Source organism: Monodon monoceros, unplaced genomic scaffold (genome assembly GCF_005190385.1).
Source record: "Monodon monoceros isolate NGI ecotype Baffin Bay Population unplaced genomic scaffold, NGI_Narwhal_1 Super_Scaffold_15, whole genome shotgun sequence".
Classification (NCBI taxonomy): domain Eukaryota; kingdom Metazoa; phylum Chordata; class Mammalia; order Artiodactyla; family Monodontidae; genus Monodon; species Monodon monoceros.
The window spans coordinates 58,356,511-58,382,235 of NW_021703771.1; the positions used below are offsets into that span (position 1 = coordinate 58,356,511).

Below are 25,725 nucleotides of genomic sequence, written 5' to 3' on the forward strand. Positions count from 1 at the left end.
AGCACACTCTTTGAACAAGCCCAGTGTCCTGGTTCGGGCACTTTGTGTTGTGCTGTCAACCCAAGAAGCATTTGAGATTTGCTGAGCACACATTGCTAGGTAACCGGGTCTTAATGCTTTTTTCTGCTTCTAAATAAGAGACTCAGCAACTTCCTCCTTTTTTGGTCTTCAGAGCTCCCAATGGGGCTCCCTTTGTACATCCACAGAGGCCAATGCAAATCCAGCTGCTCCTGACACTGGTTCATTCTCCTCCCTCTAAGTTTGAAAATGCAAGTACCGCCCTCTGTGACAGTAACCAAAGAGGACCGAGTATTCAGCTTATGGTGGGAATGCATCCTGTCATTCCCTTTTGCTTCCTAAATGTTTCATCTGAAGTATCTTTTCCATTGGGAAGAAAAGAGCTACTAAGAAGATTCCTAGAGTTTTTGAAAAGACAAGCAACATTCCCAATTCATTCCCATGACAGGAGGTTTGCACTAAATTAGCTTCCCTTCTTATTTGTGAAGCAAATACTCTCCCTTGATGACACTTTCCTGAATTACAACCTGTTCACCTCACTCCAGCCCCTTTAAACAACCCTAGTATCCGTGAGTGAATCTATGCTGGACTTTTGTAGAAAGCTAAAGAAAGCCCCATTTCTGTCTCCAAATTTCTGCAGAGCAGCGGTCTCCTATGCAGCTCCACAGCCATCAGAAATCAGAAATACGTGGGGAGCCATGAAAAACGACAGGTGCTTGGGCCCCATTCTGAAGATGCTCATTTGGTAGGTCTTGATGAGAACTTAGTATCAGTGTTTTCTTAACTCTTCATGATCCTAATTCACAGCATGTTTGTTAACTAACAATTGAGATCACTTTTGGCTTGTCTACTCCCCTCGTCACTTCTGATTTCCCTGTTTCATGATATATCTGCATATCTCAGCTTCCTCTGTCTCGTCACTTGAATCGATGACATTTTTCACATGTGCCACCCCAACTTCAGCCTCTGGCCCCCCTCCTGGACATGACTCATGCTTCCTGCTATTCTGGTCCTGGTCCCTACTTGGGCCCCCTTCTGCCAGGAAAGGATAGTCAGAAACTAGCAACCAGCGGACAAGGTCTCCAAAGCAGGGCACTGAGCAACTGCTTGATTTGCCCCACTTCAAGGAAGGCTTAAGATAACGGCTTTATCGAAAGTATTTATGAGTGATACATTAAAAAAATAATTACATAAGGAGACCTCCACTCTCCACCTTGGGCTGCAAAAAGTGCATTGTCCCTGGCTGTGTCTTTGCTCTGACTTCCAAGGTGAAAATATAAGAAGGATGTTAGCTATAGTGGTACCTCTAAGTAGCTGTCACACTCTGAAGGAGGACACACACAAGCAGGCATAGTGCAGAAGTTATCTGTGATTATATGAAGCATGGTTCCAAAAGATTCAGCCACGCTGGGGACTGCTGAAGGTCAATAGCAGCATATACGGACCTCAGAGGTCACAGTCTATGCTGGAGATGCTTATTTGGACGCAAGTTACCAGAGCCCCTCAAAGGTTAAGAGCAAACAAATAACAAGAACAAAAACATTAATTTAGGGGAAAAAAAAGGATAAAAATTAGCCAAACCAGGATGGAATATATAATACTCTGGAATTTCAGGCTACAGTTGTATGGCAAAATGTCTAGGATGTATTGGTAACTTTGGTGCATATATATTGCTAATTCTGAAGATGGAAGGTCAGCTAGAAAACAAAATCCTTTGGGTACAAACTATGTTTATTCAGTGTTTTGAAACAGACTGCAAATAGTTGGAAAAGATCCTACGTGTAAAAGTTTGAGTTTACTCTGCACATTTCCCAAAGAAAGCTCTTTGAAGCTTAGGAATTTCCTCCAGAGGAATGCACTGAGCTGATATTCTACAACTATGAATGGGACTGAATTTTATCACAGTCTAGTTGGTTGAGTGTCAGTGGATGACCTTGGGCAGACACAATGTAATGAGCCCAGCAGTATTCTTTTTAGTGGGTCAGATCTTCTGCCTTTATTTTCTGCCAGTTTCCTACTTTTTTTTTTCCGTTCTAAATAGCGATATTATATCCTTTACCAACTCTCTTCCAGGATATATTCTATATTTTTGTGATTTAATATAATTTTATGGACATATACTGAAAAGTGCACAAACCATGAGTTATCACAAAATAAACACATGTAATCACTACCCAATCAATAGAATATTAACAGCATCCTAAATATTCTCTCCCAAACTGCCTTTTAATACCATAGATTAGGTTTTGCCTGTTTTTGAACTTTATATACATGGAATTATACAGTAATTCTATGTCTGACTTAACAGTATGTTAGTTCGATTAGGCAATACTGTTGGGTGTACCAACAGCACATTCAATCTTTAAAAAATAAAGAATATTCTCAGATGTGTAATATGCAAATATGTCTGTCAAAAGAAGACAATCTGAGACGCTATTAAGACCAAAGCATCCTTTATTTACACCAAACCCGATTCTCTCATTTACTTTACCTGTCTGACTCTTCTAGGTGCATTTTAGCCTTTATGTTGAATCAAATATACAGAATGGTGCCTATAAGCGTACAGAGGAGTAATTTTCATCCACTAAATATATCTGTATAACCCCTACTAGGATAAAAAGCAGAATATCATCAGCACCCACAAGAACTCCACTTTTTGACACCTTCTAGTCACTACTTACCCCCAAGGATAATTACTATCCTGATCGCTAGCAACATATATTAGTTTTGCCTACTTTTATATTTTGTGAAAATGCCATCATGTGGAATATTCTTTTTGCCTAGTGTTGTTTCTTTATTATTAGGTTTGTGAAATTCATCTAATTTTGCATGTAGTTATGGAATACTCGTTCTCATCACTGTGTGGTATTCCATTATGCGAATGGACCATAATTTATTTATCCATTTTACTGTTAGTGGGCATCCGGAACAGTTTCTGTCTGTGACTGTTAGAAATAATGATGCTCTGAACATTTATTTGGGGGACGATTTCATGCATTTCTGTTGAGAAAATTGACATCCAGTGGTGTTATTGTTAGGTCACAGAGTATACTCCATTCAGTTTTGGTGGTTACTACCAAAGAGTCCTCCAAAGTGATCTCACCAGTTTATATTCCTGCCATCAGGATTTGAGAATCAGTTCTGTAACTTTGCCTACACTTGGTATTGTCAGTCTTTTTAAGTTTACCTAGTCTGGTGGGTGTCCAGTGCTCTCATTGTACTTTTACTTTGCATTTCACTGATTATCGTTGAGGCAATCAATTATTCATGTGTTTCTTGGGTATTCAGATATCCGTTTTTTTTAATGTGCCAACTTATTTTATAAATTAGGCTCACTGCCTTTTTTTCTGATTTGTAAGAGTTCTTTATAATTCTGATATAAGATCATCTGTGGGATAGACAGATGTTGATGTAGATGCAGATATACATATATTTGCCTTTGCACTCTCTTCATGGTCTTTTGATGAAGAGAAATTTCTAATTTTAATGTAATCCAATTTATCAACTGTTTTCTTTAGGACTAGTGCCTTATGAATCCTGTTTAAGAAATCTTTGCCTGCCCCAAATCGTGAAGATATTTTTTTATGTTTTCTTCTGGAAGATTTATTGTTTTACCTTTCATATTTAACTCTACCAAATACCTAAAGTTGATCTTTGGATGTGATGTGAGGCAGGAGTCAAATTTTATTTTCTTTTTCCATATGCACACCCAGATGACCCCGCACCGTTTACTGAGAGATGGTACATTGCCCTCTGCTTAGCAGTGCCGCCTTTATCAAAAGCATAGTGACCATATATGTGTGTTTACTCCTGGACCCTCTGGTTTGCTTCACTGCTCTATTTATCTATCATTACACTTTGTCTTTATCACTGTTGCTTCATAATATGCCATAAAATCTGATAAAATAAGTCCTCCAACTTTTTTCCCAAGAATATTCTGACTATTCTTGGCCCTTTATATTTTCATATAAACTAATGTATTGTCTGGTTGCTCTGTGGATCTATTTCTATCGCCTGATTATCTTTTCTTGGTTTTCTGTAAAAATTATTCAGTGTCTTAACATTATCTAGAGGATAAAGTCCAAGTTCTTTATAAAAGTTTGTTTGCATTTCCATGATTACTAATGAGGCAACCAAACAGTCCTAAGTTTCACGAATATTCAGATATCCACTTTTGTAATGTGCCTATTCAAATCTTTTGACCATCTTTATAATTGGACTGTCTACCTTTTCTGATTTGCAAGAGTTCTTTTTTTTCAATAAAGACATATTTGTCTTCACCTAGTTCTCTCCCCCTCATTACCTACCAACCTTTATTTCCCAATTTGCAGTACTACTATACGCAATTTGTAGTATTACTTATAGTTTAACTGTACACATGTTATTTTGGATATTCTGCTTTTTACCTGGAATACCCATCCCATTCCTTCTTAAACTGGCCAATTCCTACTCATCGTGCAAAACTTAGTTTAGGCCTGACTTCTGTTCAGAATTTCTTCCCAAAGGCACGACTCTTAGGATGGCTTTTATGCCACTCTGCTTGTCTCTGTCTTGGAACTTACTGTATCAGTTATCCTTTTGTGTGTCTGCCCTGTTTCATGTGTCTTTTTCATATCTGTGCACCATCCCTTTACATATTTTCTGACTCATAGTAAGTATTCAGTTCACTCTGCATGAATGGCAGCCTCCAATCTAGACAATTCTTGCCCAAGAGCAGATGCTGAACAGCTTCAAGTTTATTTATGTATTTGTTAGAGTTGTTTTCACGTTTGACACTAATTTTTACAGCCCAAACAATTGAGTGATGTTACCCAATAATAATACACGAGACTTTATTGTGCTGAAGTCTCCTGATTTTCTAAAGTAGCTTTGGCTACTTTTCCACGGGGAAACGCCCACTTAAGGCACTTAGCAACTTCCTCTTTCTGGCCTTCCGGGTTTCTGTTTGGACTCCCTTCTTGATCCGCGTAGGCTAATCTAATTCTAGCAGTCCCTCTAAAGAAGCTTGGGCTATAAATTTATAGAGACTCCTCACTTGGGGAGAATTAGAGTTCTGCTGCCTTGGAACATTAAAGCTCTCTCAGGGATTGCCAAACAGGAGAAATGCTTCAACCAACATCTAATCACGAAGGCAAATGAAATGAATAACTTAACCTCCCACTTTTACTACATTCAAACGATCCCCAACATGTTTCAGTGCTGTTCTAAAGGCTCCTTTATGCAAATGATTTGTATCTTTCATCAGCCCCAGTGGACTGGATTGAAATCCTAGGTAAGAACAAACTGTTTCTGATGACTTTGACGTCTACGAGATATAATGTCATCTTTTCTGTGGAGGTACAGTTCTTAGCATAAGTGATATTTAGCTTGTGTGTACGCATTGGGGTGGGGAAGGGGATCAAGTAGGAATAGACTGTGCTGCCAACCAGAATCAGTTGTTTCTTGTAGTTGAACTGGTTTCTCCCAAAGAAGTGTTTCATTGAAACGTTTGCTTCAAAATGACTCTATTCTGCTGTAGTGAGGAGAGGCTTCCAGTTAAAACATTTAATTAGCTCCCAATTTAGACGGCCAGAATGATCAGTCAGCCAGTGTTTTGGAACCTGAGTTTGTACATTCCTTGGGATTGGTGAGTCTTGCCCAGCGGATGTGGTCAACTGTGAATAGTTTGTATGCAATTCACATCACAGAACAGATTTTTCTCCAGTCGGTCCCTTGAAGGACAGCTAGAAAGGGATTAGGAAAAACTTGGGTGATATAAAGTTAGTATTTCTCTGTCTTCTCCTTAATGTCCCCACAGAAGCATATAGTAAGAATATCTCCAGTCTTAGAAGTTGTAGAAGCTTGGAAGTGTATATGGAACTAAAGCGAGCAGAAATCTGGTTTAAACTGGTTAGATTGTTTTCACTCAATTTCAGGGTAATCATGACCTGGGTAGTGGTTTTAGATACACTGCTTATTGTGTAAGTTTTTTTAGCGAATACAAATAAATCGCTATGCTAGTGTGTGTGTGTGTGTGTGTGTGTGTGTGTGTGTGTGTGTGTCTGAATATACATGCTGTATATCTGTGAAAAATTCAGTTCTTCAGTCAAGCTAACCTTCCTGTTTATTTCCATGGTATAAATCTAACTTCCTTTTTCTGTCTGTACCACAAGATAGGAAGCTCTTACCCAAATTCTATACAGTAGTTATAAATTTGCCTAATGAGTTTGTAATTCTTTGCTGAGAGAATGCCTTCAGTCTTTCCTCCCTTCTAGTCAAGGGGCCCTTGAGAAGATGGGTCTTTTTTGATCATTTCCAACCTAACTCTTCTCCTTCACAGAACTCCAATCTCATTAGTCATTTCTCTAATTCTAGCATTTAATGTTCTAGAAAGAGCAAATAGCATAGATTTCTGCATGATATTTCACTACTACTTTTTTGACTATGCCCTTTACTTACCCAGAATGCCCTTGCCCCGTCTTCATCTGTGTAACATCAAAAATGTTTTTTCTTCCAGGAAGTCATCTCTAAACCCTCTTGGGCCAAGGGCCTTTCCTCTGAGTTCCCTTCTGCTATCATGTTCATCACAGTGCCTGGCTTGGCAGGGTCTCAGTGTGTGTGAGTGAATGCATGATGTTCACAACCTATGTTGAATTATATCTTCAGTGTGTCTCTGTTTACTAGATGATGAGCATCTTGAGATCAGGGACTCTATTTTATTCATATTAGTCATATTTGTATTCCTAGAGTCCAGCTAAAAACTCGGATGGAATATGGGAGGTGCTTAATAATTGATAACAGAACTGATAGGAAACATTTTAATACCTGGAAAACAACTGGAACTGGGCCCCTTCCAGAGAGCAACATAATTTCTTTGAAACATTTCCCCATGTCAGAATTTCCCAAGACGCTGAAGCCAAAAGCTCACAGATAAACGTGCGGCCATGTGTCACACAGTCATGTCCTCCTGTCTCTGGTTATTCAGCTGGGGAAAGGGAAAACAGCAGTGATTTGCAAAGCATTTTTGCTAGTAGAGACAACAATGTCTTAGAGCTTCAGGAGAATGACATGATCTGATAAAACATGAGTGTAGAGAAGGTTTTTATGAAGAATAATTTATAGGAGGAAGTCTTGCTAATGTCCAGTATTAGTGGGGGAGAATCAAAGCAGAAATAGAAGGTAAGTGAAGGGTACTTATCAATGAATCATTTGAACAGTATTATAACAGTCGGCCAATTCAAACTCTATGTTCTCTTTTCACATTTCATTGTTTTTGATCCAGGCTAGTGCGTTAAAACAAGAGAGATAAAAACTCATATGTGGGCTAAATAACACATAATTGTTTTGCTGTATATGTCTCATTCATTCAGAGCCTACTTTTATACAATAAGCTTTGTGAGCTTTGTCGTTGGCAATGAATGCCTAAGTGGAGTGTAAAAGATAACATTCTTGGAAAGCTTTTTGAGATATTTTAGTCTCTATTTCAGAAATTAATATGAATAAAAATGAGAATGCTTTATCTAAGGGAACCGAATACCTTTGAAGTATATATATTTAAATGATTTGGAAATTTGTTTCTTTGTTCTTAATCATGCTGTAAAACAGTAAGAATTGTGTTTCCTCAGATTCTAACATGTCATATTCTACTTACTGTCAGATACCCAAAATAGTGTTGGAACCTAGGACCTACAGAAAATAAGCATGGAAGGGGATGGTTAAAACCAAAAACAAAAGAGTCTAAAACAAAACATTAATTACCCTCAAAGAATAAGGTCTATGGGAAAGCTAACAGCTAGGTAAGAATAAGCTGCTAAGGCTATCCTTACAGTGATGTGGGCGCAAAACAGGATTTGACCAGATAAACGATCTCATCATATTTTTTCTATCTTGTGTTTCTGGGTTATTACAATGGGCTACCTACCATTATTCTGAAGAAAGCAATCCTACTTTTCACTTACTTGCATGGGAAGCACAATTATTCATAGGCTGGGAATATCTTTGCAGAAGCTTGAAAGTAAATACGTGAAAATACCCAGGACTACTTGATATGCTTAGAAAGAAAGAGTTGTTAGTTTCCGTCCGTACAAATTTTGGCAAGTCTATTAGTTCACACAGTTACAACACAAATCCCAGGTTTTGACTTATGCTTCAGTAAATTCAGTAAATGAGTGAATTTACTCATACTTCATACCTGTTAATATGCATGAGCTGAAAAATAAGATAGCTAAATAGAATATACTTTGGCCTGATCTTCAGTAAACTTGAATTATTTTCTTAAGTTTATGGCAGATTCACTCTAATATTGTGGGTAGTATTTAAATATACAAAACTGAAGTGTTCATTAAGTTGAGAGATTGCTATCGTTTTTGAAATTTTCTCCAAGAAATAGTACTTCTGAACACAATTTAAGTAGACTAAAAATAAAGGGATTGCCTTTGATCATTTTGGTAACTGTTGTAAGTGGCACATTTAAAAATTTACTCCAGATGGTTATAATCTAATGACACAGAACACTACATAGTATCACTGAATTTAGAGAGTATATTTTATATCTCTGTGCTCTGAAATATTACCCCCTTGGACTGCTGCCTCCATTTGTCCTTTTCCCATTTTCCCACTCCACACTTGGTCCTGCAGCTTTGGAAAAGAAACCTTCTGATATTATTTCACACGCAGTTTCCACTCCCCCACCTTCCAGGCAGCACTGGCAAAATCACAATTCTTTTACCAGCAAGAGAGAGTGGGACTTCTCACTCTCTGAGAGCTGAGAGCTCTGGCACATCCTTTGATTACCTGAAAGAGGTGGAAGGTTGTTTATATATCTGTGGTCTCTGTGCTTGGAAATGATGCCATACTGATGCTCTTTGTCACGTGAGGGGGTTGAAGGGGTAGTACCAGCAGGATGAGAAGATGAGGCATTTTCCACTGACTTTGCAGAATGGTGAGGACTGGCCTTGATTTTTGAAGAGTACTCTTCAGGCTTCTACCTTCATTTTGTTCAAATTGGCTCCGATTGTTCAGATTGAGCCACTCCACTGCTTGTTGCCAGCTATGTTGGTCAGCTGTCATGAGTTGACTGTCTAAAGATAGTGGTACTTAAATTTTTGGCCTCAATATCCCTCTATAATCTTAAAAGTTACTGAGAGTTCTAAAGAGCTGTTGTTTATGTGGGTTCTATCTACTGCTATTATTTCTATTAATATTAGATATCAAAACTAAGCAATGAAAAAAAAGCTTAATGATCTATTCATTTAAAATTACAATCATAAGTTCATTACATACTAATAACTTACCTTTATAGAAAATAACTATATTTTCCAAACTAAAAAATTAGTAAGAACAGTGACATTTTTACAGTTTTGCAAGACTCCTTCATGTCTAGATCAATAAAAGAAAGCTGGATACTCATATCTGTATCTCCATCTGTTGTGATTCGTTGCTTTGATTCAAGTTTATGCAGAAAATCTGTTCTCACACAAATAGGTAGTAGTTGGAAAAGGGAGGGGTATTTTAATAGCCCTTTCAGATAGTTGTGGCTATTCTTCTCTGACACAGAAATCAAAAAAGTTAGTTACAGTGTGGAATCTTAAAGCATATCAATGAACTTTCATACTCTTACTTTAAAATCCACTGAGCTGTCCTATATTTTGACTGTATCTTCATTCTGCAGAATCACACATATATCATTTGGAACATATTATTAGTTCACTAAGTTTTGCAGATCATACAAAAGGTTAATCTATTTTAGTATTTTATTTGTATACAGATGATATGTATATTAAAACATTTAATATCACATACCGTATCACCACCTGTCTCATCAGAAATCTTAACCTGTTGGAAAGCTGTCAAACTCAAAGTGACAGATTTAAGTTTACCAAAATCCTAATTTTCACTTTCACTCTAATTTTATCATGGTATCAAAAACTGTCAGTTGTTTTTTCTAAGGTAATAGGATAACTTCAATTCATTTTTGAGAAAGTGTCTGACAAATACCCAAGTTTAAATAACTATAGTTTGTCTGTCAATCATTTTTTAAACGAAAATCATGTTCCGTGAAGAAAAGCGGTTAGTGCAGCTCTAACTCAAAAAGATCACAAAGTGCTTTTCCTCGAGACAACCATCATATTTTAGCAGAAGTGCAATGCGCTTAAAGGTTGAACTTTAATAACACTAATACTTTTTACTGTTTCACCAAAAGCATCTTAAGTAAAACTGAACTTTTTAAAAACTGCAAGTGCACGGTAGTGAGGAGATGATCACTACTAGTATAGTTTGAGGCCATTGCCCTGGAGTCATGCTACAGCATGAGAAGTTTAACCCTGTTGCTTTCGCACTGAGTAGGTCAACACAATGTAAAATGCAAATAATATTAATATTATAATGAAAGTAATTTTTACATTGCAGACTACTACAAGGGTGTCTGGAAGCTTAGGGGTCTGGGAACCACATTTTGAGAAGTGATGCTTAAACGTATCTTTTGGTGTGACTTTGTATTTTTTACATTCCCTTTCACTTGCTTTTGAGCAATATAGCAGCTTTTCTGAGGACATTTTCACTCAATCTATTGCCAGCCGTTTTTCTAGATGCCACTGATTACTACTGCCATGTTACTTGAAATCAATTTTGCCCATCCACATGGTTGATGCAGAACTTCAGAAAGTCATGGAAGTAAAGGTTATGTTTAAGGTTGTAAGAATTTAATGAGAAGATATCTGTAAAGTACTTACCCCAGGGCCTGGCACTTGTTAAGACGCCAGAATCTGTTTCGTGCAGTAGGCCTTCAAGAAATATTTCCTGTACTTAATCAGGCTTTCGGGGGAAAATGATGGGGTCTAGGCATCTGTGGGATATCCAAGAGTAGACAGATATTTGGAGATGTGTACTTTATGCTCTACATACAGGACTAGACTGGAAATATATAGTTGAAGCCATCAGCATATAGATCATAACTGAACCATGTGGAAGGATAAGATTGTGCAGAAAGAAAATATAAAGGGTAAGATAAGGGAGCCTAGAACTTAAGTACAGAACACCAAATTTAATGAACATTGAGAAACAGTAGGCCCACAATGAGACAGAGGTAGCATGGCCAATATTCTTTTGATAAATGTTATTGATAAATCACTAAGCATTACTCACCCTGTATCAAACCTTGTGATAGACCCTCTAGGGGAAAAAAACAAACAAACAAACTCTGAATATTAAAATGAGGTAAGAGCAGTAATTACAGGATCCTTGTGACCCAAACTGAAGCATATCCTGAAGCCATTTCAGTATTTTCAGGTTTTTATCAGGAAAAAAAATCTCATTTAGAACTGAGATTAAATAGGGAAAAGATAAAGAGAGAACTATGGAGTTAGTAATACAAAGGGTCCAAAAGAGGAAATAATAATTAGCCTGAAAAGATGACAAATTATTTCACACTCTTTGGAAAGAGACAGCTAGACTACAATGGTTAATAAGCTGTCAAGTAGAGCTGGCTTCCTCTGGCACTTTCTGGGAACCCTCTTAATCCAGAAAGGGATGGGATGGGCACAGTGGCTTGGCAGAGGTGAGGCTGAGCAGATGGAGAATCCCTTTGCAAGAGTAATTGCAACAGCTAAAAAGAACACTCCAATACAACAAAAAGAATAAAATACCTAGGAATAAATCCACCTAAGGAGACAAAAGACTTGTATGCAGAAAACTATAAGACACTGATGAAAGAAATTAAAGATGATACAAACAGATGGAGAGATATACCATGTTCTTGGATTGGAAGAATCAACATTTTGAAAATGACTATACTACCCAAAGCAGTCTACAGATTCAGTGCAATCCCTATCAAACTACCAATTGCATTTTTCACAGAACTAGAACAAAAAATTGCACAATTTGTATGGAGACACAAAAGACCCCAAATAGCCAAAGCAATCTTGAGAAAGAAAAACGGAACTGGAGGAATCAGGCTCCCTGACTTCAGATTATACTACAAAGCTACAGTAATCAAGACAGTATGGTACTGGCACAAAAACAGAAATGTAGATCAATGGAACAGGATAGAAAGCCCAGAGGTAAACCCACTCACATATGGTCACCTTATCTTTGATAAAGGAGGCAAGAGTATACAATGGAGAAAAGACAGCCTCTTCAATAAGTGGTGCTGGAGGACCTTCAAGATGGAGGAGGAGTAAGACGTGGAGATCACCTTCCTCCCCACAAATACATCAGAAGTGCATCTACATGTGGAACAACTCTGACAGAACACCTACTGAACGCTGGCAGAAGACCTCAGACTTCCCAAAAGGCAAGAAACTCCCCGCATACTTGAATAGGGCAAAAGTAAAAAGAAAAAACAGAGACAAAAGAATAAGGATGGGACCTACACCTCTGGGAGGGAGCTGTGAAGGAGAAAAAGTTTCCACACACTAGGAAGCCCCTTCACTGGTGGAAACAGGGTGTGGGCAGGGGGAAGCTTCGGAGCCATGGAAGAGAGCACAGCAACAGGAGTGCAGAGGGCAAAGCGGAGAGATTCCCTCACAAAGGATCGATGCTGACCCGCAGTCACCAGCCTGAGACTTGTCTGCTCACCCACCAGGGCAGGTGGGGGCTGGGAGCTGAGTCTCGGGCTTCGGAGTTCAGATCCCAGGGAGATGACTGGGGTTGGCTGCGTGAACACAGCCTGAAGGGGGCTAATGCACCACAACTAGCCGGGAGAGAGTCTGGGAAAAAGTCTGGAACTGCCTAAGAGTCAAGAGACCAATGTTTCAGGGTGCACGAGGAGAGGAGATTCAGAGAACTGCCTAAACGAGCTTCAGAGACAGACGTGAGCCACTGCTATCAGTGTGGACACCAGAGAAGGGCATGAAACGCTAAGCCTGCTGCTGTAGCCACCAAGAATCCTGTGTGCAAGCACAGGTCACTATCCACACGTCCCCTCCCGGGAGACCGTGCAGTCTACCACAGCCAGGGTCCTGTGATCCAGGGACAACTTCCCCGGGAAAACACATGGTGCACCTCAGACTGTTGCAGAGTCACGCTGGCCTATGCCACCACAGCCTTGCCCCGCATTCCATACCCCCCGGCCTGAGTGAGCCACAGCCCCCTAATCAGCCACTGCTTTAACCCCCTCCTGTCTGGGCAAAGAACAAACACCAGAGGGCAACCTACATGCAGAGACGGGACCAAATCCAAAGCTGAACCCCAGGAGCTGTGTGAACAAAGAAGAGAAAGGGAAATTTCTCCATGCAGCCTCAGGAGCAGTGGATTAAATCTCCACAATCAACTTGATGTACCCTGCATCTGTGGAATTCCTGAATAGACAGCGAATCATCCCAAAACTGAGGTGGTGGAATTTGGGAGCAACTGTAGACTTAGGGTTTGCTGTATGCGACTGACTACTCTCTGATTTTTATGTCTATCTTAGTATAGATTTTAGTGCTTGTTATCATTGGTGGATTTGGTTATTGGTTTGGTTGCTCTCTTCTTTTTTAAAAAATATTTTTATTTTAATAATATTTTTTATTTTAATAACTTTATTTTTTTTTCTTTTTTTCTCCCTTTTCCTCTGAGTCATGTGGCTGACAGGGTCTTGGTGCTCTGGCCGGGTGACAGGCCTGAGCCTCTGAGGTGGGAGAGCCAAGTTTAGGACATTGGACCACCAGAGACCTCCCAGCCCCACATAATATCAATCGGCAAAAGCTCTACCAGAGATCTCCATCTCAACGCTAAGACCCAGCTCCACTCAATGACCAGCAAGCTCCAGTTCTGGACACACCATGCCAAACAACTAGCAAGACAGGAACACAACCCTACCCATTAGCAGAGAAGCTGCCTAAAATCATAATAAGTTCACAGACACCCCAAAACACACCACCGGACTCGGTCCTGTGCACCAGAAAGACAAGATCCAGCCTCATCCACCAGAACACAGGCACCAGTTCCCTCCACCGGGAAGCCTACACAACCCACTGAACCAACCTTACCCACTGGCGGCAGACACCAAAAACAAAGGGAACTACAAACCTGCAGCCTGAGAATAGAAGACCCAAACACAGTAAGTTAAGCAAAAAGAGAAGACAGAGAAACATTCAGCAGATGAAGGAGCAAAGTAAAAACCCATCAGACCAAACAAATGAAGAGGAAATAGGCAGTCTACCTGAAAAAGAATTCCATGATCTAAAATCTTGGAAATAGAATGGAGAAAATACAAAAAACGTTTAACAAGGACCTAGAAGAACTAAGGAGCAAACAAACAATGATGAACAACACAATAAATGAAATTAACAATTCTCTAGAAGGAATCAATAACAGAATAAATGAGGCAGAAAACAGAGAAGTGACCTGGAAGATAAAATAGTGGAAACAACTGCCACAGAGCACAATAAAGAAAAAAGAATGAAAAGAATTGAGGACAGGCCCAGAGATTTCTGGAACAACATTAAACACACCAACATTCTAATTATAGGGGTCCCAGAAGAAGACGAGAATAAGAAACGGACTGAGATAATATTTGAAGAGATTATAGTTGAAAACTTCCCTAACATGGGAAAGGAAATATCCATCAAGTCTAGGAAGCACAGAGAGTCCCATACAGGATAAATCCAAGGAGAAACATGCCAAGACACATATTAATCAAACTATTAAAAATTAAATACAAAGAAAAAATATTAAAAGCAGCAAGGGAAAAGCAACAAATAACATACAAGGGAATCCCCATAAGGTTAACAGGTGATCTTCCAGCAGAAATTCTGCAAGCCAGAAGGGAATGGCAGGACATATTTAAAGTGATGAAAGGGAAAAACCTACAAACAAGATTACTCTACTCAGCAAGGATCTCATTCAGATTCAGTGGGGAAACTAAAACCTTTACAGACAAGCAAAAGCTAAGAGAATTCAGCACCACCAAACCAGCTTTACAACAAATGCTAAAGGAACTTCTCTAGGCAGGAAACACAAGAGAAGGAAAAGACCTACAATAACAAACCCAAAACAATTAGGAAAATGGTACTAGGAACATACATATTGATAATTGCCTTAAATGTAAATGGGTTAAATGCTCCAACCAAAAGACATAGACTGGCTGAATGGATACAAAAACAAGGCCCATATATATGCTGTCTACAAGAGACCCACTTCAGACCTAGGGACAAATACAGACTGAAGGTGAGGGGATGGAAGAAGTTCTTCCTTGCAAATGGAAATCAAAAGAAAGCTAGAGTAGCAATTCTCATATCAGATAAAATAGACTTTAAAATAAAGACTATTACAAGAGACAAAGAAGGACACTACATAATGATCAGGGGATCAATCCAAAAAGAAGATATAACAATTGTACATACTTATGCACCCAACATACGAGCACCTCAATACATAAGGCAAATGCTAACAGCCATAAAAGGGGAAATCAACAGTAACACAATAATAGTAGGGGACTTTAACACCGCACTTCCACAAATGGACACATCATCAAAAATGAAAATATATAAGGAAACAAAAGCATTAAATGACACATTAAACAAGATGGACTTAACTGATATTTATAGGATATTCCACCCCAAAACAACAGAATACACTTTCTTCTCAAGTGCTCATGGAACATTCTCCAGGATAGATCATATCTTGGGTCACAAATCAAGCCTTGGTAAATTTAAGAAAATTGAAATCATATCAAATATCTTTTCTGACCACAATGCTGTGAGACTAGATATTAATTACAGGAAAAAAACTGTAAAAAATACAAACCCATGGAGGCTAAGCAATACGCTACTAAATAACCAAGAGGTCACTGAATAAATCAAAGAGGAAATCATAAAATACCTAGAAACAAATGACAATGAAAACACGATGACCCAAAACCTATGGGATGCAGCAAAAGCAGTTCTAAGAGGAAAGTTTATAACAATACAATCATACCTCAAGAAACAAGAAAAATCTCAAATAAACAAACTAACTTTTCACCTAAAGCAATTAGAGAAAGAAGAACAAAAAAAAAATCCAAAGTTAACAGAAAAAAAGAAATCATAAACATCAGATCAGAAATAAAGAAAACAATAGCAGAGATCAGTATAACTAAAAGCTTGTTCTTTGAGAAGATAAACAAAATTGATAAACCATTAGCCAGACTCATCAAGAAAAAAAGGGAAAAGATTCAAATCAACAGACTTCAAAATGAAAAAGAAGTAACAACTGACACTGCAGAAATACAAAGTATCATGAGAGATTGCTACAAGCAACTATATGCCAATAAAATGGACAACCTGGAAGAAATGGACAAATTCTTAAAAAAAGCACAACCTTCTGAGACTGAACTAGGAAGAAACAGAAAATATAAGAAGACCAATCACAAGCACTGAAATTGAAACTGTAATTAAAAATCTTCCAACAAACAAAAGCCCAGGACCAGATGGCTTCATAGGCGAATTCTATCAAACATTTAGAGAAGAGCTAACATCGATCCTCCTCAAACTCTTCCAAACTATAGCAGAGGGAGGAACACTCCCAAACTCATTCTTTGAGGCCACCATCACCGTGATACCAAAACCAGACAAAGATGTCACAAGAAAAGAAAACTACAGGCTAATATCACTGATGAACATAGATGCAAAAATCCTCAACAAAATACTAGCAAACAGAATCCAACAGCCCATTAAAAGGATCATACACCATGATCAAGTGGGGTTTATCCCAGGAATGTAAGGATTCTTCAGTATATGCAAATCAATCAATGTGATACACCATATTAACAAATTGAAGGATAAAATCCATATGATCATCTCAATAGATGCAGAAAAAGCTTTGGACAAACTTCAACACCCATTTATGATAAAAACCCTCCAGAAAGTAGGCATAGAGGAAACTTACCTCAACATAATAAAGGCCATATATGACAAACCCACAGCCAGCATCGTTCTCAATGGTGAAAAACTGAAACCATTTCCACTAAGATCAGGAACAAGACAAGGTTGCCCACTCTCACCACTATTATTCAACATAGTTTTGGAAGTTTTAGCCACAGCAATTCAGAGAGAAAAGGAAGGAAAAGGGATCCAGATCAGAAAAGAAGAAGTAAAACTGTCACTGCTTGCAGATGACATGATACTATACATAGAGAACCCTAAAGATGCTACCAGAGAACTACTAGAGCTAATCAATGAATTTGGTAAAGTAGCAGGATACAAAATTAATGCACAAAAATCTCTTGCATTCCTATACACTAATGATGAAAAATCTGCAAGGGAAATTAAGGAAACACTCCCATTTACCTTTGCAACAAAAGAGAATAAAATACCTAGGAATAAACCTACCTAAGGGTACAAAAGACCTGTATGCAGAAAACTATACGACACTGATGAGAGAAATTAAAGATGATACAAACAGATGGAGAGATATACAATGTTCTTGGATTGGAAGAATCAACATTGTGAAAATGACTATACTACCCAAAGTGATCTACAGATTCAATGCAATCCCTATCAAACTACCAATTGCATTTTTCACAGAACTAGAACAAAAAATTTGCACAATTTGTATGGAAACACAAAAGACCCCAAAGAACCAAAGCAATCATGAGAAAGAAAAACAGAGCTGGTGCAGTCAGGCTCCCTGACTGCAGACTATACTAGAAAGCTACAGTAATCAAGACAGTATAGTACTGGCACAAGAACAGAAATATAGATCAATGGAATAAGATAGAAAGCTCAGAGATAAACCCACACACATATGGTCACCTTATCTTTGATAAAGGAGGCAAGAGTATACAATGGAGAAAAGACAGCCTCTTCAATAAGTGGTGCTGGGAAAACTGGACAGCTACATGTAACAGAATGTAATTAGAACACTCCCTAACACCATACACAAAAATAAACTTAAAGTGGATTAAAGACCTAAATGTAAGGCCAGACACTATAAAACTCTTAGAGGAAAACATAGGCAGAACACTGTATGACATAAATCACAGCTAGATCCTTTTGGACCCACCTCCTAGAGAAATAGAAATAAAAACAAAAACAGACAAATGGGACCTAATGAAACTTAAAAGCTTTTGCACAGCAAAGGAAACCATAACAAGACAAAAAGACAACCCTCAGAATGGGAGAAAGTAGTTGCAAATGAAGCAACTGACAAAGGATTAATCTCCAATATATACAAGCAGCTCATGCAGCTCAATAACAAAAAAACAAACAACCCAATCCAAAAATGGGCAGAAGACAGAAATAGACATTTCTCCAGAGAAGATATACAGATTGCCAAGAAACACATGAAAGGGTGCTCAACATCACTAATCATTAGAGAATTGCAAATCAAAACTACAGTGAGGTATCACCTCACACCAGTCAGAATGTCCATCATCAAAAAATCTAGAAACAATAAATGCTGGAGAGTGTCAGTTCTCAATACATTTATTTCCAATGTTATTTTTCCTTACATGTGTGATTAATAAATATTAAATTTTTCTAGGCTTTAAAATGATCAGTTGTATCTATCTACAATTGCTAACTTATATGTTAAAGCTTAAGACTTTAGTTTTTGATTGACAGTCAAAGGATATAAATTTACCTTTAGTTTAGGGAAATAGTATTCCTCTAAACCTATTTGAACCCAGCCCAAAACTTTTAAGTCTTATGCTATGGCATTAATATGTTCGGAGCCTTGCAGTTTTCACAATACTCATGATTCCATAAAGAAAAATCATTAAGGAATCACCAAATCAATACTATTATAATAGTAATTTCAGGTTACATTTCTTTAGTAATAGAGAGTTTTGGAGTCTACTAACTAGGGGATTAGTTCCTAGGAGAAAAAAACATGCTCTTTCAATTTATTGTATAAACTTGTCAAACTTAGAAAAGTACATCTAAGAATTATGAATACTATTGGTTAACTACATAGATTTCAATTTACAATTTTTTTTAATTATAAAAGGCTGTAACCTTTATGGCTTTGTTTTGGATCCTTATACATACCACTTTGAAAAAAATAGATAAACAGCATGTTGCATAACCAAAATTAACAAGAGTGAACCTGACCTGGTTACATTAAATCTTTGAAATTCATCTCTGTTTCCATTAGTTCCTCCATTTTCATCTACTCTGTAATCCTGACTTTTTCCAGGCAAGACCTCATGATTCATCTCTGATCCTATTCCAACCTTCTTCAGATGTCTGTGAGGAAAGGACAAGATAAAATTAGGTTACCTGTACAATGAGAGCAGTACACTCTCCTTAAGATCAGAGTTGATGGATATCTCCAATGAAAAAAGTGACATCTGTGAGACCAGTTTCTTATTGATCTCCTGCTCTTCTCTTACTATGTCATCTTTGTCTCTGTTGTTAGCTCTTTTTCACTACTCACCCCAATAATATTGGTGCTTTCCATCCTCACCTATTCTCCTGAGCAGTATTCTCCATACTCACAGCTTCAAAGACCGTACACTAATGACCTCCAAATATCTATGATTTCTCCTCTTCAGGTCACATGTTCAGGTTGCCTATTGGACATCCCATTGGATAATCTTTAAGTAACTCAAACCCAACATGTGCTGAAGTGAACTCCTCACTTTCTCTCCATATCCTCATAATTATCCTTTCCCTCTCATTTCTGTTAAAGACTCTCAAAGTCACCTACTCATAAGAAGGATTGTATCTGTTACAATGCATTTGTTTGTAAGTAATAGAAAACATTGATTCGACTGGTTCTAATGGAAAAGAGTTTATTATCTCACCAAATAAGAAGTCTAAAGTTAGAGCACTTCATGGCTGGCTAGTTCACTGTCACAATATCATCATCAAAGACCCGGGTACTTTCATCTCTCTGTGTGGCCGTTCTTGGCATATGTACCTCTTCTGTAGGCTAGTTATGAGTTGACGTCAGCAATTCCAGATTTCACATCCTCAAGACAATATCCAGGGGCAGAAAAAGGGTGTGCTTCTTCACTGTGACTCTTCTTGAGATTAAGACACCTTTTTTCTAGAACTGATTGCCTACTCCTTGCTTCCAGTGTGGAAAAGAGAAAATGGATTTGGTAAATACATAAGTAGTCTTTATCTCAGTTATCTTACTAAACCATAATCATGATTGGAGACTCCTGCTTCCATCCATAATGGAGTACCTGATAGCAGACTTACCCTCCTGCCATAAACAACTAGAAAACTGGTTAAAACATGTAACATCAGCAACTGGAACTGGATAATAAGCAGCCAGAACTGTGGTGTCTCAGAGAAGGAAAACAAATAACACAAGCCCAGCAAATGTCCTTGTTTTCTACCTAACGGCACTTACCGAACCATGCTGCATGAAGCAGGAGCCCAAACAGAGCCCCTCAGTTTCACTGAGTTGGGGAGGTAGAGACTGGAGCTGAGGGAGGGAGAGACAGGTGGAATTTGCAAGTAGACCCCCAGTGCGTGAGCAGAATACTATGCAGAGAAGGACCTTCACCTTTCTGCATTGGGGTCCCTTGAGTCTGTTGCTGAATATTAATACTAACGAATAACGAGGATGTGGTGCATATATGCAATGCAATACTGCTCAGCCATAAAGAAAGAATAAAACAGTGCCATTTGCAGCAGCACGGATAGACCTAGAGATTGTCATACTAAGTGAAGTAAGTAAGAGAGAGACAAATATCACAGGATATCGCTTACATGTGGCATCTAAAATATGACACAAATGAACTTATTTACAAAACAGAAACAGACTCACAGACATAGAACACATACTTACGGTTACCAAAAGGGAAATGTCAGGGGGAGGGATAAATTAGGAATTTGGGAGCAACAGGTACACCCTACTATATATAAAATAGATAAACAACAAGGACCTACTGTATAGCACAGGGAACTATAGTCAATATTTTGTAATATCCTATATGGGAAAAGAATCTGAAAAACAATGTATATATATTCTTTAATTTCAGGTGCACTTTGCTGTACCCCTGAAAGTAACACAACCTTGTAAATCAACTATCCTTCAATTTAAGAAAAACTCCACAAAACTGGGCAGAAAACATCCAGATGACAGGGAAGCTGTAAGCGGAACAATTTCTAGAGCTTACGTATAACTCATGATTGGGGTAAAAATTCATCTATCTTTATTTCTCTGAAGCAGATATAGCAAGTTCTTTTACTCAGGCTATCAAGAGTCATGTGCTCTATATCCACAGAGTGTCAGTTCTCAAGACTGAATATTGTGTTGTAAGCTCTTGAAAATGACAAGCCCCCACTGTTTTTTATGTTTCTCTGGTCTCTATCCCTAATCCTTGCTTACCCATTTGAGCATAAATGAGGACAGGCAAAGATGACAAGCTGGGTTGAGTTTCATGGTTAACTCTGAACTCCCTTAAAGGATCTAAGCAAATCACAAGTTGATGCAGTTTTGTTTGTACTTAAATGTATGTGACGCACCTCTCCAAGGGTCTCTAATTCTGGCCCATGCTGAGAGCCACGTGCAGGGTCATCCAGCTGGTGAGAATAAACAACCATTCAGGGCTTTTGGCTTTCTGTGTGTGTGAGTCACGGAGGGGTCCTTGTTGGAGTGTTAAGAAAGATCAACACATGGCAGCTTTCTAAAGCCTGTTTCTGGAAACCTAGCAGGAGGGAACAGAGAGCCATTGTTCAGAGCCTGTAAAGTGTTAAGAGACTGGAGTGGGAAATGCATGCATAGGGAAGACCAACCTTTTGATGGATCAGAAATTGAAAATGATTGTAATTAAACTGAAATTAAACCAGTGATGACAGAGGGATTTTGGGGTGAGAAGATACAGTGGTATGAAAGCAAGAACACAGGGGTTAAGATCAAGTAGATGCCAGGTTCAATTAGATCAGGAATTCTCGTAAGAAAACAAGACACCGGAGGAAACCTGGTTTCTTCTGCAGTAGACTTGACCATGACCATGAGAAGAAAAAAATATGTTGAAGCTCTTTTGCTAGAAGTGAATCTACAACTCTATTCCTACATGGTAATGGCCACCTTGATAATACAACATAATACACAGAATTACCAAATTCTAGTCTGAAAAGGAACCTTATAATAACATCCTTTTGGGGAAATTTGTTCGTGCTTTAAACCTTTTTGTATTCTACACATCCATGAAAACACTTGAGAAATCACCTTCGAATAGTACTGCCTTTACATGCAAGTAAAAGGGCCAATGCCCTTAGCTCTGCATCTCACAGATACATGATAAATAAGATTGGTAAAGAAACATGGTGCCCTTACCATTGACCCAGTGCTGACAAAGCACACCTGGAACCCTAAATGTCTGCACTTGTGACTGACATTGTTCAGGCTCCAGGGAAATGCTTCTGCCTGTCTTGCTCCCTGTGTCCTAGAAAAAGTGATTGTATCTGGGTCACTATTACCATTGAAGAGAGAAACTGCTTTGGAGTGGATTTGAACAGCAGAAGCCCTTAGGTAAGAGAAAATATATTAAATAATTTATCAAATCCCTCCTCTCAGATAATATAAACATATCCGTTCTTTTATCAAAGTGTTGTTTCCCACGGTACTGAGCAACCATTTTTCATTTTTCATGCTATGCCTTTTTCCGATTCATGATTCTGGAGATACTCACAAACTAGTGTGGTATTCATAACAGTTGCATATGGTGACTGTGGAACACTTCAAACTGTTAAAAAATTCATACTATTTTAAAATTTCTATACCTATTTTATCAGTCATCCAGGTATCACTGGACACCCAGACATGTGCAATAAAAATTAATATGCTTATCTTTGATAATTTGCTAACTTCCAGTCATATAAAGATCATAGATTTATACTTTGTCATTAGGACAGTTACATACAGCAACATAAGAGAATAAAAATTTTTTTTACAGTGTGTTAGCCTATTTATAACTTAAATATTAAGACATATGGTAGGATGACCTCCAATTTCACTCCTAACTTGAGCCCTGCCCTCCCCAGCCTGACCACACTTGAGCCAGTACTATCCAAGCTACCAGAGTTAGGTGACCTGGCTTACTGACATCTCAACAAGGAAAGGAAGTGTTGTCCTTTTAATCTGACAATATTTTTCTGTGTACTCAGGAAATATTGTTAGTTAGTTGCCTTGGACTCTGGTGATATCATTTCCTTTCTAAACATTTTCTTTTCTGGAAAAATCAGTCATTTTTATGTTCTGTCTGACAAAGTTTTGTCACTGAAATTTCCATGCTTTGAGTTGCAATACACAACATATGCAGAATAAATTCTTGTCCTGCATAGAGAAAGGCTTAGGGAAATGCTCACTTTTCAAAGGTCACTCCTTACCATCCACAACACAACATTTAACGGGACTTTAGAAATATCGTTTTTTATGAGTCGTTTGCAGGAATAATAAAATCAGATGATAAATTACAAATATATGTTTATAAAGAGTTTACCTGGGTAAATAAACCAAGATAATGAGAAAAGAGAGAAGTGATGAAATATTAAATCTACCTTGGGAGCAGATGTAGTGCCCAGTAAAAAATTTTCCACAATACTAAAAGCCTCTTAGAAGTCCTGTGTTTTATGCTGAAGATCTGTTTTAATATAAAATTGTTTTAAATGACACCATTAAGTAAAGTGGGTGCTCCAGAAAAGTGCTCCCTACTGAGGCTATAACTTGAGTAAACTCTGTCATTGACTCTCACACAAAACCCCCTGGCCACAGTGTGAAGAAGCACAGGCTTAAGGGATCCTTAGCAGATCCTAATTATATGCTGTTCATCGTATATATTCGGTGTGAAGAGTGGCTTTTGGAGAATAAATTCTTCTTCAATTCAAAAAATAAAAAATACTAAAAGCCATCTATTAGGGTGAGTTTCCCAGAGTAAAAAGAATATAGTGATTGTCTTCAAGGGTAAATGACAACGATGGGCCCCTATCTTGAGGGAGGGTCCAACAGCTAAGATGGAAAGTTCAAGCCTCCTGCTTTCCTTTCCTTTTTTTTTTTTTTTTTTTTTGCGGTACGCGGGCCTCTCACTGTTGTGGTCTCTCCCGTTGCGGAGCCCAGGCTCCGGACGCGCAGGCTCAGCGGCCATGGCTCACGGGCCCAGCCGCTCCGCGGCATGTGGGATCTTCCCAGACCGGGGCACGAACCCGTGTCCCCTGCATCGGCAGGCGGACTCTAAACCACTGCGCCACCAGGGAGGACCTGCTACTGCTTTTTATTTTACTAATGAGATGATCAAACCTTTGAATGAACCATCCAACAAGATGCATCTGGGCTAACAAGAGAATTCCCTGAGATTCCAGGTTCCAGGATGAGTGCCCCTTCTCTCTCCTCCTACAAATCCAGAGCTACTTGGACCTGTCCTGCTGCTTGATTTTTACTCTCAGTTATTTCCGATAAATAACTTATGCCTTTTCTTCTGAGAAGTTAAAGAATCTTTAGCAGCACTTTGAAACCAAACTCAGTAAGCCTTGCCCTTAAAACCATAACTTTGAGAATATCACTGCTAAAGACTCTGTGTTCATTCCCAACAAGCCTTGTAAATTTAGGAAAACCACTTAGATAATGATATCTAAACTTTAAGAGAAAATACTATACATATTTTTAAAATATATATGGTTCTTCCTAAAAGTGTTGCCTGAAACACAGTATGTCAATGAAGTAATGAAGACTGGTTTCTGGTGGATTTAGTAGCATTAGATGTACTCATAATACCCAAGATTTTTCAAAAGTGGTTTAAAATTAATTTCATTTTAAGAAAAATTTGGCAGAAGTTCACGTCATTGGGCCATAATTACAGACATGCTCCCTTAAGTGTCTATAAACCAGACTATTGATTTCCATGATGCCATCTTCTGTGTAATAGAGAATGCCATCAGCTTTGCTTTGTTATTGTTTTCCTATTTTTTATGTTTTTTCATAAAGCCCTTTAGACTGAAAACCCCATTATACAATTGTCAAAGTGAAAATGATCTTTAAATAAGATATGTGTTGCTGTCTGATAGTTTCTCCATAAAATTGGAATCATACATAATAATGAAAATCAATTATCTATTCACATTATTTCCTCCTCTTCCGGGTTTCAATACTAAACCTCTTATTTTCTCTTACTGTCTTGTCTCCCTTTCTCTTAAGCTATGTTATACATTCATTAGTTTTCTGGTTCTCCAGTATATATGTCTTTCTTGAGCATTAATTTATCTGTTCCAAGCTATTTCATAGGCATTTCTATTTATTTTATTTTTTTCCACCTTGACTTGGTTCTCACTTCCAGAGCTTTTCTACAAGGGTTCTCTGCTTTCTAATCTCTTTATGTTGATGAAAATCCATGTGGCTGCTTTTAGTGTGGTTGTCACCAGCACTGAGCCCTTTCTGCCAATTCCATCCCTTCTATTTCTTGCCCCTTCACTGTTCTCATCGATGTGTTTTTACCCATAACTTGAATGGGGCTATCAAAGCTAATTAATCTGCTTGACCATTTGACTACCCAAAGCCTCTAGATTGGCTCTTTCTCCATTATCCATCCAAAACCATATAAGATTTAACAAACTAGGTGCCCCAGCTAAATTAAGCTATGCTTCTATATTTTCCTAACTTAAAAAATCTTATGAGCAAAAAATACTTTAAAAATATTTTTTATAACTAGGTTATCATGTCTAGGCTGACTTCACCAACCTTCACATTTTGTCTTCTCTTTCTTCAAAAGAGTTACCTTCACTAAACAAATCACACTCTTCTCCAGATATTCCCTCTGGTAACTCCATTTGGAAATGAACCGTGTGGACCTCTCATTCCTCTTTAATCCTCTCCTAC

At 38.2% G+C, this 25,725-nt stretch overlaps 1 long non-coding RNA gene across 4 annotated transcripts in view; it reads left to right on the forward strand.

Annotated features, from left to right (window-relative positions):
• Positions 1-25,725, forward strand: part of LOC114895939 — a 187,223-nt gene that overhangs the window by 147,742 nt on the left and 13,756 nt on the right. For 2 of the 4 annotated variants that reach the window (XR_003793665.1, XR_003793664.1), the window contains exon 6: positions 659-763. The exons of 1 other annotated variant lie outside the window; for it this stretch is intronic. This is a non-coding gene — a long non-coding RNA (uncharacterized LOC114895939). The remainder of the gene's footprint in view (positions 1-658; positions 764-25,725) is intronic. One more of the 4 variants, XR_003793667.1, reaches the window with a different exon arrangement.